Consider the following 12,777-nt stretch of genomic DNA (forward strand, 5'->3'; position numbering starts at 1 on the left):
AACTTCAATCCTCTAAGCGTGTGTTTAGTTCACTAGTGAACTTCAAGCCTGGCTAGCTGGCTATACAGACAACAATCAAGTTATCTTACTATTTAACTACACACACACACTCACACTCTCCGTATGTATAATTACAGAGCAAGCGAGAGAGCAAAGGGGTTTTCTTCCATCCTTTTCCTTTCAAAGCTGTTGTCCACATGACTCTTCATGTGCCATATTGCTTCCTCATACCTTCACCCCTCAAAATAAAGTTTCTTGCAGCATGCCCACAAAAACAGTTACTTGACATTGTAAATACATGCACATATAGAAGAGTTTTCCAGAACTCTTTTCTTTTGAGTTTTTTCCTGATTTAAGCTGCAACTTCTTTCAGGACATATGTTGATTTGCAACTGGAATATCAAGCATACAATCAGAACTCAAAATCAAAATAAGCAGACATGAATTTCTAAGACAGCTGAGGGGACAGAGCACGCCAAAGGGATGACAGACAGGCTCTGCTCTCGAACACCAACAAAGACAACAGTATCAGAGAATCACAGAATGGCTGTGGTCAGAGGGGACCTCTGGAGATCATCTAGTCCATCCCCCTTGCTCAAGCAGGGTAACCGAGAGCACACTGCACAGGATTGTGTCCAGGTGGATTTTGAGTATCTCCAGAGAAGGAGACTCCACAACTTCTCTGGGCAACCTGTTCCAGTGCTCTGTCACCCTCACAGTAAAGAAATTTCCTAAGGAAGTATCCTAAAGCAGTACTGCACACTATGCTTATTTCAGAGACCCTGAAAATAAGACTGGCTGCTGTTGGTGCCGAGGAAGGCACGGTAGCACGGTGTAGGAGGAAAGCAGCACAGGAAGAAGAGGTCCCTCCCACAAGTAGCTAATACTACTTTTAACTTTCTCGGCCTCTCAGAAGCAAGAACAGCAAACCTGCTCTCCAGGTTCTCCCCTGCTCACAAGGTTTCTCTCCTTCCCTTTGCAGATGGGGACAAGACCCAGCCCTTTATCTTCAGGGGAAGGGAGAAAAAAAAAAAAAAAGCTTTACTAATGCTAACTAAATTGTCTGAACTTTGGCAGTAGCCCTCCATTAACATCATCTAGCGTGATGTACATCTTTTGTCACATGATGATGGAAGCACTACATAACTGTTTTCATTCTCCCACCAACACAACAGTTATTCCCTCATCAAGAAATCTCGGGGGTGTGCGCACAGCAGCACAGTAGGAAGAGCAATGGGCAGAGGGAAAACTTTCCCAAACAAAGCTGCTTCCTAATCACTGATTTAATATCAATAAATATAAGAAGTATAACTGATAATAAGAGATTTGAGGCAAACAGTCAAACATTTAACCTCAGCAGATTTAGTTTAACTCTCTCTCTAAGAGGACATGTCAGCAAAGTACAGATTACACAGGGCAAAAGTAACTAGCAGATGCAGATTTTAAATCCAGTATATTATGAACATCCAGGAATAAAAAGAAATTTATTTCTGTTTTCTGCACAATAAGATTATCATTTAAATGGATACTAGTCTCCTGGTCTAGCAGAGATTTTGACATTGGTTTCAGGGCCTAAAACAGCAAATCTTAAACTTCAGAGAAATAGAATTCTCCTTCCAAATCTCAACTCAAAACCTTCTGGACAGTTTCCAAACATCATCATTTAGTCTTCAGTTTAAGGACTTACCACAATTTTCAAAGTTATTCGTGACCGATTCACAAACATGAACTAAATGACAAGGTATGTTCAATAAGAATAGGAGCTCCCTTGAACTTACCATTAAAAAAAAAAAAAAGGGAGGAGAGAATATCCTTCCTGTTCACCCGTTTGAGAAGACAGCTGATCTATATCTTGCCAGCACACTCAGGTGGCCTTATCTGCAAACAGAAAGACAAAATCATCAATACAGATTTTTCAACTTAGCTCTTCAATAACAGGATGACAAACTAAAGAAATGCATAAAAAAAATCAGAATCAGTGGCCAGTTAAGAAAAAATACTAAAACATGCAAGAAACTGTACACAAACTTTAAACTGTTTTGAGCTAGAAATTAAGACCATGTTAGAGCTTAATTACAGTTTTCGAAGACAAGCAAGAAGCTTGTGTAATTTTAAGTTAATATCCCTCCTTTTAACTGGAAGTATCTACAGATAAGGTAACACTCACCCACTTAAAAACTGTGGGGAGGGGAAAATATAAGATAATAGCCTATAGTAAAGCATAATAAAGCCCTGGGTTTGAGTCCTACTAGATACTTCACAACAGATCGAGTATTACTAAACACCACAAAACAAACCCACTAAAAAGAGTAAACAGATTCTTGAAACAAGTTTCCATAAAAATTTTACAGCTCTTAGTTGTAATATATGCAATCAAGAGAATAATTATTTTTAATTTAGAGATGAATATTTGGTCATATACTGTTTTATAAAAAAAGTCCTTGTGGTAGAGGACTTTTATACAGCAGTCCTTTCTGCAAGAATTTGCACAAAGATGATCTCCCAAATACATGCCGTTTGACCATGACAGACTAACAACACAGGCATATTTTAAAAGGCTGCGGCTATACATTCTTTGATGGGATACAGTTAGAGCCTGCTTTGGTTATCACAAATTTACAAGAGAGGTTAAAAAAATTCTCTGCTATTGCAAGGACACATTTATTAAACAGGCTTTAAAACAAAGTTTTAGAACTAGAAGAATAAGACACTTCTTTAAAGTCACGACACACACAGACGACTCAAAGGAAAGTATCAAGGTCCTACACAACACCTCTCGCCCACTGTCACCACTCTCCCCAAATTTCCTTTATCCTCATCAAAAGATCAGAGCTCTAACGTCACGGCGCTCCCATCCCAATTCCAGAAAGCCTCAGTGCAGTGGTCACCTATTCCAAACATAACATTGCCCTCAAATTACTCTGCTACCAAGCTTTACCAGTTGGCCAAGGGCTTTCTCACTTAGATGCTTGCATAAGGAATTGTTAAGGAATATTTTAAGAGGCTTAGGTACATTAGTGCATTCACACTCAGGGCTCTGCCTACCCTATCACCAGGATAGGTGCACTGTGCAAGGAAGAAGGCTTCTTCCAAATGCAGCTTTACAAGACTGACTAAAATTATGTCAGACATGATCCTATTAACCTAAGTTATTTGAATCGAGGCTTTAATTTCTTCATTCATATCTGTGGTTCAAGAAACGGTAAATCTACTTTAGAACAATTAGTTCTATATCAAAAATACTATAAGATAGGTATCATCAAGCATTAGCCTAGCACAAGATGACTGGAACCTTATAAAGAACTGAAACCCTTAGTAGCATGCTATCAGGACGCTGAGGATATACTTACATGTTACATTAGTCTTGGCAACAAAGGCAGCTTATGAATTTCTCAGTTCACAGTCTCCATGAATTACATAAACACAGCTATAGTGCTGCACTATGCAACAGCTATCCTAGATGTACAGGATCACTGAATCTATCCTGCAACGAAGAAACTCCAAAAGACAGACTTACCCTTAACTCAGAGCAGTAATACATACGACCTGGACAGGGATGGGCAGAAGCCACAAACTGCGGCATGAATGATCATCTTGCACAGTTTTGGTGGTGAAATGAGATCAGTTACCCTGACATATTCCTAGGATTAATACAAATCCTTACATGGTTAATGAAAGACATAAAGACGTGGCCAATATCAAACAGCTTTATATCTCTTTTCTTTTTTTTTTTTTTTTTTTTTAAGAAAAATATTAAATAAAGACCATGGATAAGCCAGAGAACCCAGAGAGGGAATGAAAAGAGAAATGCTGGACCATCCCACCACATGTTCTGTATTTAAGACATTCACCTATGATGAAAAATATATTGCAGATGCATGCAACATGAGATACAGACAAAGGAAAATAAAATTTCAGTTCACCATTAACACCCAAGCAATGTCTATTTACTGGTATAACTGCAAATATACACATTCCCTTTAGAATGGATTCCTTTTTTCCCATAAAATCTTCATGAGAAAAGAAACCTCAGCAAAAGTCATAATAAAAAAATTCTCACTTGTTACCCAGTATATCCCTGACTCCTCTGCCGAGTGCCCCATTTGACTCATAGTCAATGACTAAACTACAGGAAGTGCAAACCAGTTTCCACAGCGTAAGACTGCAGAAAAGCAGAAAGTGTAACACTCATTTCTGGTTAAAAATGTGTAGCCCGCCGAGTTTTGTTTAAAATTAATGTTTTGAGACTTTCTAAACAAGACGCCTAGAAAGGAGATGATATGCAAGCAAATTAAGGAACAAGCTATCTGGCATACAGAGGATTACTTCAGAAATCCACAGGAGAAAAAAAATTACAGGATTCAATGCAAGACGTAACTTTTAGACAGACTGAGGATTAAAAATATCCAAACAGGCGTTCTTTATCAAAATAGGGGAAAAAAGACTTTACTTATTTGAAGGTCTGCTTTCTCAGGTTGGGGGAGGGTTTTTAAAACATGGTTTCAGATAGGGAGATCCAAAGCTTACTATTGTAGCTTGAATTAAAAATAGTAACTCTTATCAATACATACACACAAAAAAAATGAAGCATTTTAAACCTGTAATACTGATTTGCCTTGTTACCTTCCTGCATGCATTCAACCTCAAAAGCATGATACTAAAATCTCACACACTACTGTAGTACCACAGCAGTCATTTAGGAAACACAAAGCTGGAGTCTTTGAAGAACACAACCATGTGCCAGTTATCCGTTGGGTCCCACTTGCAATCTTAGGTACTTATGTAGTGGGACAAGAGGCTTTTGGAACACCTTTTTCTGTAAAAGGGCCATAAATCAATACTCAAAACAAGGGGCTTCTTGGTAGTCCCTCCTCAGCAGCTGAAGAGACTGAATCCAGGCTTGGGCAGACCATCTACAGGGATGGTCTATCTTCCTAATTCTAGTGGAAGAACAAAAAGGGGTAGCAAAAACAGTAGCCAGTATCTCTAAAAGACTCGGTCTGGTCTGACACAAACTTTCATGGATTGAGCAGGACAACTAGAAAGTTCCTGATCTCTAGACTTGGCCTGTTCCAGATCTCAGGCATAAACTATGGCATACCGCAGTAGCAGTGCAAAGGAACACGCAGCAGCTCTTGTTTTCCGAGCGCTTCTTCATGCAAGACTCCGTTTCTCTTGTCCAGTCCAAACCCTGAGGCTCCACAGACATGCAGAGATGCAGACTAAACTAGGACATACATTGCCCTTGGAGTGCGGAGAGCAATCTGCCCTCTCCTTCAACTGTTCCAAGCCCTCAAAGGAAAACTGCATACTCTGCACTCTTCAGAGAATCACTTTGATGGTCAGAGACCTGGTCACAGCATCCAGTGTGTCCACTGCCTCTAACTCCTTACAGACAAGTTAAAATTCCTGCAATTTTTCGTTAAAACACAGAAAGACAACTAAGTGTAAAAACAGCCAACCTCTTCTGGAACACCTGGCATCTCTTTTACTCATTTTCACTCTTTGGATTATGGTACAAATTTTTACAGTCTGAGTATACTAGTCCTTCACTCTTGGATTGAGGAGATCCGTTTAAACGGGACACTGGCAGAAAGCTAAACAGCTTGTGGATTCCACCTGAGGTTAAATTCTCAATCTCCAGAGATTCCACAGTCTACAAAAGACAGCCCGCCAAGGCTGAGAAACCAGCCCAGCAAGAGCCCTGGTATGCCAGATACTCTGGGTGTGAAGCATACTAGCACTGATCAGCCCCTAGATCTCACCTCTTTGGTACTCAACAGTAAGGGACAAGGACAGCACTCTCTTCCTTAATGGTCAACACTAATTCTTTGCTGCGAATGAAGCCAAGTCTAACTAACCATAATGCTATACCACAAATAGGAGTGTCTCCCAGGCCTTTTACTAGAGCAGTACCAATCACAATAGGCAGCAAGTAGCTCTTTTAGTCTGCCAGCTTAGTTCAAAAAGAATGTATTCTCCAATCACTGACAAAGAAATAAGCCTAATACCTCTAAGAAGGAACAATTCCAGCTGGGATGTCAGTATTAAGATGTTTTCAACCATCCAAAATCTTTACTGGCAATATTTACTGTCCCTAAATCTTCACACGTAAAAATCCTGATCTCACTGTACAAGTCTTCTATACTATAGCCTGCTCCTGCTCTCGATACAGCTGGCACTTTTCTCCAGAGAATTTGTTGCATGTACCTTTATGGAAAAGCAGGGTTCCCTCTAAGCGCTACACTCAATGCCCAGAGATGTCGCCCCAGTGCTCTGCTTAGAAGAGCAGTGCTGGCTTCACACCACCGTGGAGACCCACTTGAGCAACAACACTGATCACGGATCTTCCTCAGCAGTCTGCTTCTCTGTGCTATCAGCTGTTGCCGGTCCATCCAGCGAGGGCATTATATAGCACAGTTTGTCTGTTAATAAGATTTTAGAACATGATCTCTAAAATCAAAAAGTCCCATGAAACTCTACTTTCTGGAGCATTCAGCTTCATATCTTGTAGTTAGCAAATATTGCTGCAAACTATGAATATTCAGAGAGATGCTTGGTATACTTAAGTACCCCAGCCAGAAAGGAGACCTGTGGGATCACTGCAGAGATTGCTCCAAGGCTGGCTGGGAAAGACAAGAGTAGAAGCCTTTAATTTTTAAATCCACCGTTAAAGACGTAATGGATATAGTGACAGGTGTAACACAAAACAGTCAGATATCCAACAGTCAGCATTCAAAGCAAATAGTAGAATTTTTTTCCCCATCAAACTAGGATTTTGTTTCGATCAAACTCTTCCATAAGTAACAGTGGGTCACACAGTTAGTAACCCACTGCTACGTAACTTTAGAGAGAAGTGGCAGAAAACAGAAAGCATGAAGCAGCACAGGACACAGCGCCCCACTGAAAAACACTAGTCAAAAACACGATGACACAAACACGTATGTACCCCCAAAATGAGATCTCTCACAAAAAAAATGTTAAATGAAATGCAGAAGGCTGCAGAACGTCTAAGAAACAGAATGATCAAAAAAAAACAAACAGAACCAAAATAATATTTAAAAATGAAAAATAAATAAAATGTTTGAAGAAATGCAGCAGGAAAGGAGACAGCGAGAGTCTTACTAAATGGTATCTTACTTAACGCTGCCCTAGCAGACAGCCAGTTTCAACTCCATGGAATCAGGATTATGCACATGGTTACAGGCTGCATCAGGAAAGCAGCTGTTCTCCCTAGCATGCCCCATCCAGGAGCAAGACATATTTTTACATCTGGATTTGGCTAAAAGTTACTGCTCATATCACTCCGTGGCTAATTCTCCCATAGTCCGGAAACAAGAGAAGTGAGGAAAAAAAGAGAGAAGCGTACTGATTTCAGCAGTGTTTGGAAAACAGGAGACGCGCCCTTCACCCTAGCAGGCAGAAACACAAACCTTACAACTGCATTTATCACCAATATGAGTATACAAGAGAAGAGATCAGAAGAATAAGCATGTTTTCTTTAAAAGAAAACTCTACTCATTACTCTTCCTCTTTTCTCTCTATATAAGCGCCTTCTAAAGCACTTTTTCCTTGATGAAGAAATCTCTGGAAATTCCCTCACTGCATTTATTCTACAATTTTAGTAACAGTTGACATCATTATTTAGAGCTCAAATTAGTAGGAGACACACTGGAAGATATCTGAAACGTGTAGCTGTCTCTTTTTCAGTTTGAAAATTTCAAAAAAATTCTTCATTTTTAGATAGACTTACGCATCATACTGATTAATCAGCAAAGAGCCACCATTTATAAGACTGTATCTCAACAGACCAAAATGGTTAGTGCTTCAGAGGAGCTGAGCTATGAGGCTCAATTAAGGACTTTATTATGTAAAGTAGTAAGATGGGGGGAAGGGGAGGAAGGAGGGAAGAGGAACAAAAGCATTTAACAGGCAAAATATTTGAGTGTTTAACTCTCTTTTTTTTTTAAAAAAAAAACACCCTAGCTAGAGAGCTATTCTTGAAGGAGAGATTAGCACACCCTAACATTAACTACGTGGTTCAAGTTCATCCTCATTTCTCTCTCTTTTTTTTTTTTTTTTTTTTTTAATTTCCTACTACTGTTTTTAAAGGGTCAGATGAACCATGTTTTTGCTTATTTCTGTCAGGTGCTTTCTGTTATCAATATTTCTGCTCATAAGCCTGTTAAACTACAGCAGGTTTGCCTGGATCTATGACATGATGAGCCTCACTGAATGCAGAGGAACTTAGCAGTTCATGAAGATCACACAAATCACAGAAATTCAGAAGTATTTGAGGTGAAGTCCGTTTTTTCTCTCAATGAGATGGCTGAAGTGGCTTCATAAACATGTATGCTGTTACCATAAGATTTTATGGTTTTAATAAAAACCTGTTTTCATGAAGATGAATTTTAAAACTATTTCTGCTTTACACTGCTTAAACTGGGATAAGAACAAAACGGAAAGCCTGTGAACTTCATTCTCCTAAACATCAAATCTCTCCAGGTTCTCTGATGTTTCCACATCAGCCTCAACACCAACCAGTTCTCTTCCAAATACTAACCCGTGAGATCAGATTTGCCTGTTCCCCCCGAGTATCTTCATAATCTCAGTAAATTAAATTTTATTAGTATTATTTTCACAACACTTGGTATTTTCTATAGCATTATCATCTCCAGGAGGAAGGAAATAGCCCATGCTGACACCAAAATCTTTGTGAGTGATTTTCATCTGAAAGCCAGTTTGCACAAACTGCTTACAAGCTTGCACAAACTTTTAATCTTGCATTTCACTGATGACATTCACAGTAGACACACTGTCCAACTGTCTACATTTACTGCATCCTTATATTCTTCAGGCTGCTCTATGTCTAATTATCCTTAAGAATGTGCAGTCCAGAAGTGATTTCTTAATCTCTATACTGTAACCGCCAAGGATTTTATTTTGGGGGTTTAGGTGCTTTTTTAATTTTACTTCGGAAGTAAACAAAACCATTCCCTTAACTGAATTTTACCTCCTGGTAGGGTCTACAGATGGTATTGCTGAAAAGTTTGTGTAAAAGATATTTACTCCAGATTTCCAAGGCAGTACTTGCAAATAATCAGATTCTTGATACAAACCTGGGGACAGGGGAAGGACAGTTGATTTAACCCAATCAGGACTAATTAGTTGGACAAGTTTTTTTTTTTTTTTTAATAAAGAATCTTGTTGCTTCTATACAAATTTTGAGTAATCCATGCACACCAGTCACCCATGTCGCCAGTAGGACCACTGAAGATTGCCACTGACTACATAGCCCTCAATACCACCAGCTGACTGCTAACATTTTAAATTTAGAAAAAGCTATCGCAGCAAATGTTATTTTTCCATTCCCCACTTCAACCATTTTTTGCAAGAACAAGTTTTTCAGGTGCCTGTTTCACCCCTTATACCAATGTTTTAAGCACTCCAAATACTGGAACAAGCAATCAGTTGCTCCAAATGCATTATTTAAAGAGATCTAAAACAACAGGGAAAAAAACAGATATGAAAACAAAGTCTAATGTTACACTGCTGGAAAGAACACCTAAAATGTCTTAATAAGTATACTCCAGAACCCTCCTCACAGCTCAAACATTAATATGGTTACATCGATGCTATCCTATTCTCCCTCAGCTTCTTGCCTATGTCCCTTCCTCAGTCTTCCAATCACTGCAACAATATCCATTTTCAAATCTTGTTCCAAATGCACGTTTTATTCCTCTACTGCACATTTTAAAAAGGACAAAAATTGTGGATGATTTTCATGAACTAAATGTAGCCTACACCACGTGACATCCTGAGTTTGGAAAAGATCCTTTAAAAGTTTTGAAACAGTGACAACTGGCTGCTAAAAGGCACGGGCCTTCAAGAAATCCACACTACTTTTGTCCTTTGAAGAGCACGAGCTGCTCTCCTCACTGCCATGCGGTAGGAGTGGCGGCACACAGTGCATCCTGCGAAAGTCCCCACGTGCCTGGCATATTACCAGGCCTGTCCCCACAGCAGGTGACAGGCCAAACGCAAGCGCGCGCCTTATGCTCAGGAATGGAAGCGAGCAGATATTTTGGTTACCGCTGCCCACCCTGCGCTGGGGGAGGGAAGAGTCGGCAGGGAGTCCAGCATAGCTTCAGCTCTGGCTGTACTAGAGAGCAAAAGCTGCAGGATGCTTTGGGGCTCCAGCTCCGCTCCCCAGGCAGGGCCAGAGACATAGCTGCGACCCGTTGCTTCCTCTTTCTCCCTTGGTGCAACAACTGCCTGGTGTTGGAAGGAGAGCAGCAGAGGAACAAAGCGTTACAGAAAAGAAGGTCAATTAGGGGTTGGAAAACTGCTGACACCAACCGCGCTAAGCTTTTGCCCAAAAGCAGGGGCACGCTCCCTGCCGCTTGAGAACGCCAGCTCGTGAAGTCGCACCAAACTAAGAACTCGATGCTTCATCAAAGTTTTAGCCTTCGGACACGAGCAATCTTGGTTGGAAGTGTTCAGAAAGCTCCTTCCAGGCCCGATCCGTGACCAAAACGTGGTGAGGTGGTGTAACCACCACTGTGACCTGGGCTGACCTCACGTATCGCGAAGGTTACAACATTCCTGGCAAATTCTGCATTGACTACAATGAGCTAAACCAGAAGTTATGGACCTTTATTTCAACTTTTTTTTTTAAGCTTTAAGTTAGCATTTTTTTTAAGCTTTAAGTTGGCATTTTATAAGGCAACCACTGTGTCACCTGAACCCTCATAATACATTTTTTCTTTTAACACATTGTACATACATACTGGCTTCTTATTTTAGCAGTCTTGTTACAGGTTCCCACAGGAATGCTACCTTTTTTTTAAGGTTATTGCCCCAAAAGCTTTTAAGATTACATGTTTTCAAGTTCCTAGCAGCAGAAATAATGGTATTTCACATATAAATGACTGGCAGCACACTTCCTCTTTCACCAATTCTACTCCTGCCATGCAGGTCTACTTTAGAAAAAAACAAAAATCTCCCGTCAGGTCTCATTAATGATTTTCACTCTCCTTTTGACACACAGGAAGGATTCAAGTCCAGCTCCCAGATTAGCAAACAATTAAGCTTTAATTTTCCTCCCTTTATGTATTTGAGACATTCACACCAATGGAAACTGCAATTGGCATCCAGATACACTTGTCTGGAAGCTTTATTAGTCAACTAACTACATACTTGATGTCTTCAGAACATTTTTTTTTCGGAGTGACCTCCAGAAAGTGGTATTTATCCATGCTACAGGCATACGTGGAAGGGAACAAAACGTTCCACCGAGTTCATTTTCAAGCACAACAGTAGTACAGAGCCGCCCTGCCCTTGAGAGAGACTTCTACTCAGCAGTAGCCTATTATCAGGTTAGCACGTAAATACCAAAAAAAATGCACCAATGCACTACTTTAGAAAGATATCTCGCAACTTTAAAGTGCACTCAAAAAAGGATAACAACGTATTATTAGTACAATCCAACGGACCCAAGTCCAAATGTTCACAAAGCAAACAATCATCAAGACTAAGTGGGCAATCATGGAGGGAGAGGGGAGGCATCTTTCCGGTAAAAAAGTCAGGGTAACAATAACTGGCATCCATACAACAATCTTCGAACTAATGCGGGTCACTGGAAAATTGAAGTTTAAGTTTTTACAGTTTGGATCCCAAGACAACCCTCTAGATATAATCTTACTGCAGACTAAAATAGTGAAATCTCCCCTAGCCATAAAACAAAAAAGCAAAAAGGCAAAATTAAAATAAAAAACCCACCAGTAGTAGCCCTCCACTAGTTTCACGTTTTTGCTTTGTTTCTCACGCAGCTAAATCATGGCGTCTCTGTAATGAAGACGTTAGTTTGCATTGCACAACTAATTAAGCAGAAACCTAATCTCAAAGCCCCTTCCCCATATGTCTCCCTGCATCTTATCTTTTCTGGCAAGTCTCTCTTTCTGATTTTAAGTAGTTAATGACCAGTACGGGACATTACCCTTCGAATAACAGCAAAACAGTTCTGCAACATGACAAATTTTTGGACAAATGGGCAACCGGATTCCAGGTGCAAACAAAACTCTCTCTTGCCCACATCAGCTTCTTGCTACATACACTACTGAATTTGCCAGGAGGGTCAGGACTTGTTCTTGTGAAACTCAAACCCAAACAGAGACTACTACACACAGTGGCACTGAAGTAGCGATGGGAATCCATACAATAACCATTCCCACAAACACAAAACCTCCCCCCCTCCCCTTTTTTAACTAAGCTCACTAAGCTAAGACACAGTCAAGTAGTCCACAGACTACACTTTCCAAGTTCTTGCAACAGTAATAATACAGTTGATAAATATTTCTCCAGTACATACTATTTTTTCACTAAAGGGTACTAAGCAACTCACAAGAAACGAGCTTAACATTAAATACTGCTACCAGATGCACTTTTGAAGAAAGAGGAAGCAAAATAAAAGGGATTAGCCAGAACTCAAACAGCAGCATGTAAGAACACACAAAAAGCATGTTTTCAGATTGCATGCTCCTCTGCAACTTATATTCTTCGCCATTTCTTTCTGAACTAGAAGAGAACACTGGAAGTGGCATTATGCTACCAAGAGGAAATAATTTTCATCCCCAAGCGTAACCAGCTCTAGAGCAATGAATTGGTTCATTAGAAACAAAAGGTATTAAAAAAACAGAAGGAGTGAGCAGAAACTACTGCAAGCCCAGCTGAGTGATTTATGAAGTCTCTCCCCAGCTACTAAAAAACTCTCTAGCA

General features: G+C 40.0%; 1 protein-coding gene across 2 annotated transcripts in view; it reads right to left on the reverse strand.

Moving 5' to 3' along the window:
- Window positions 1–12,777, reverse strand: part of WASF3 (WASP family member 3) — a 78,903-nt gene that overhangs the window by 54,166 nt on the left and 11,960 nt on the right. For both annotated transcript variants that reach the window (XM_026108816.2, XM_026108814.2), the window contains exon 2: window positions 1,779–1,878. The gene's annotated coding sequence lies outside the window, so the exon portion shown is untranslated. The remainder of the gene's footprint in view (window positions 1–1,778; window positions 1,879–12,777) is intronic.

This window comes from Dromaius novaehollandiae, chromosome 1 (genome assembly GCF_036370855.1).
Source record: "Dromaius novaehollandiae isolate bDroNov1 chromosome 1, bDroNov1.hap1, whole genome shotgun sequence".
NCBI lineage: Eukaryota > Metazoa > Chordata > Aves > Casuariiformes > Dromaiidae > Dromaius > Dromaius novaehollandiae.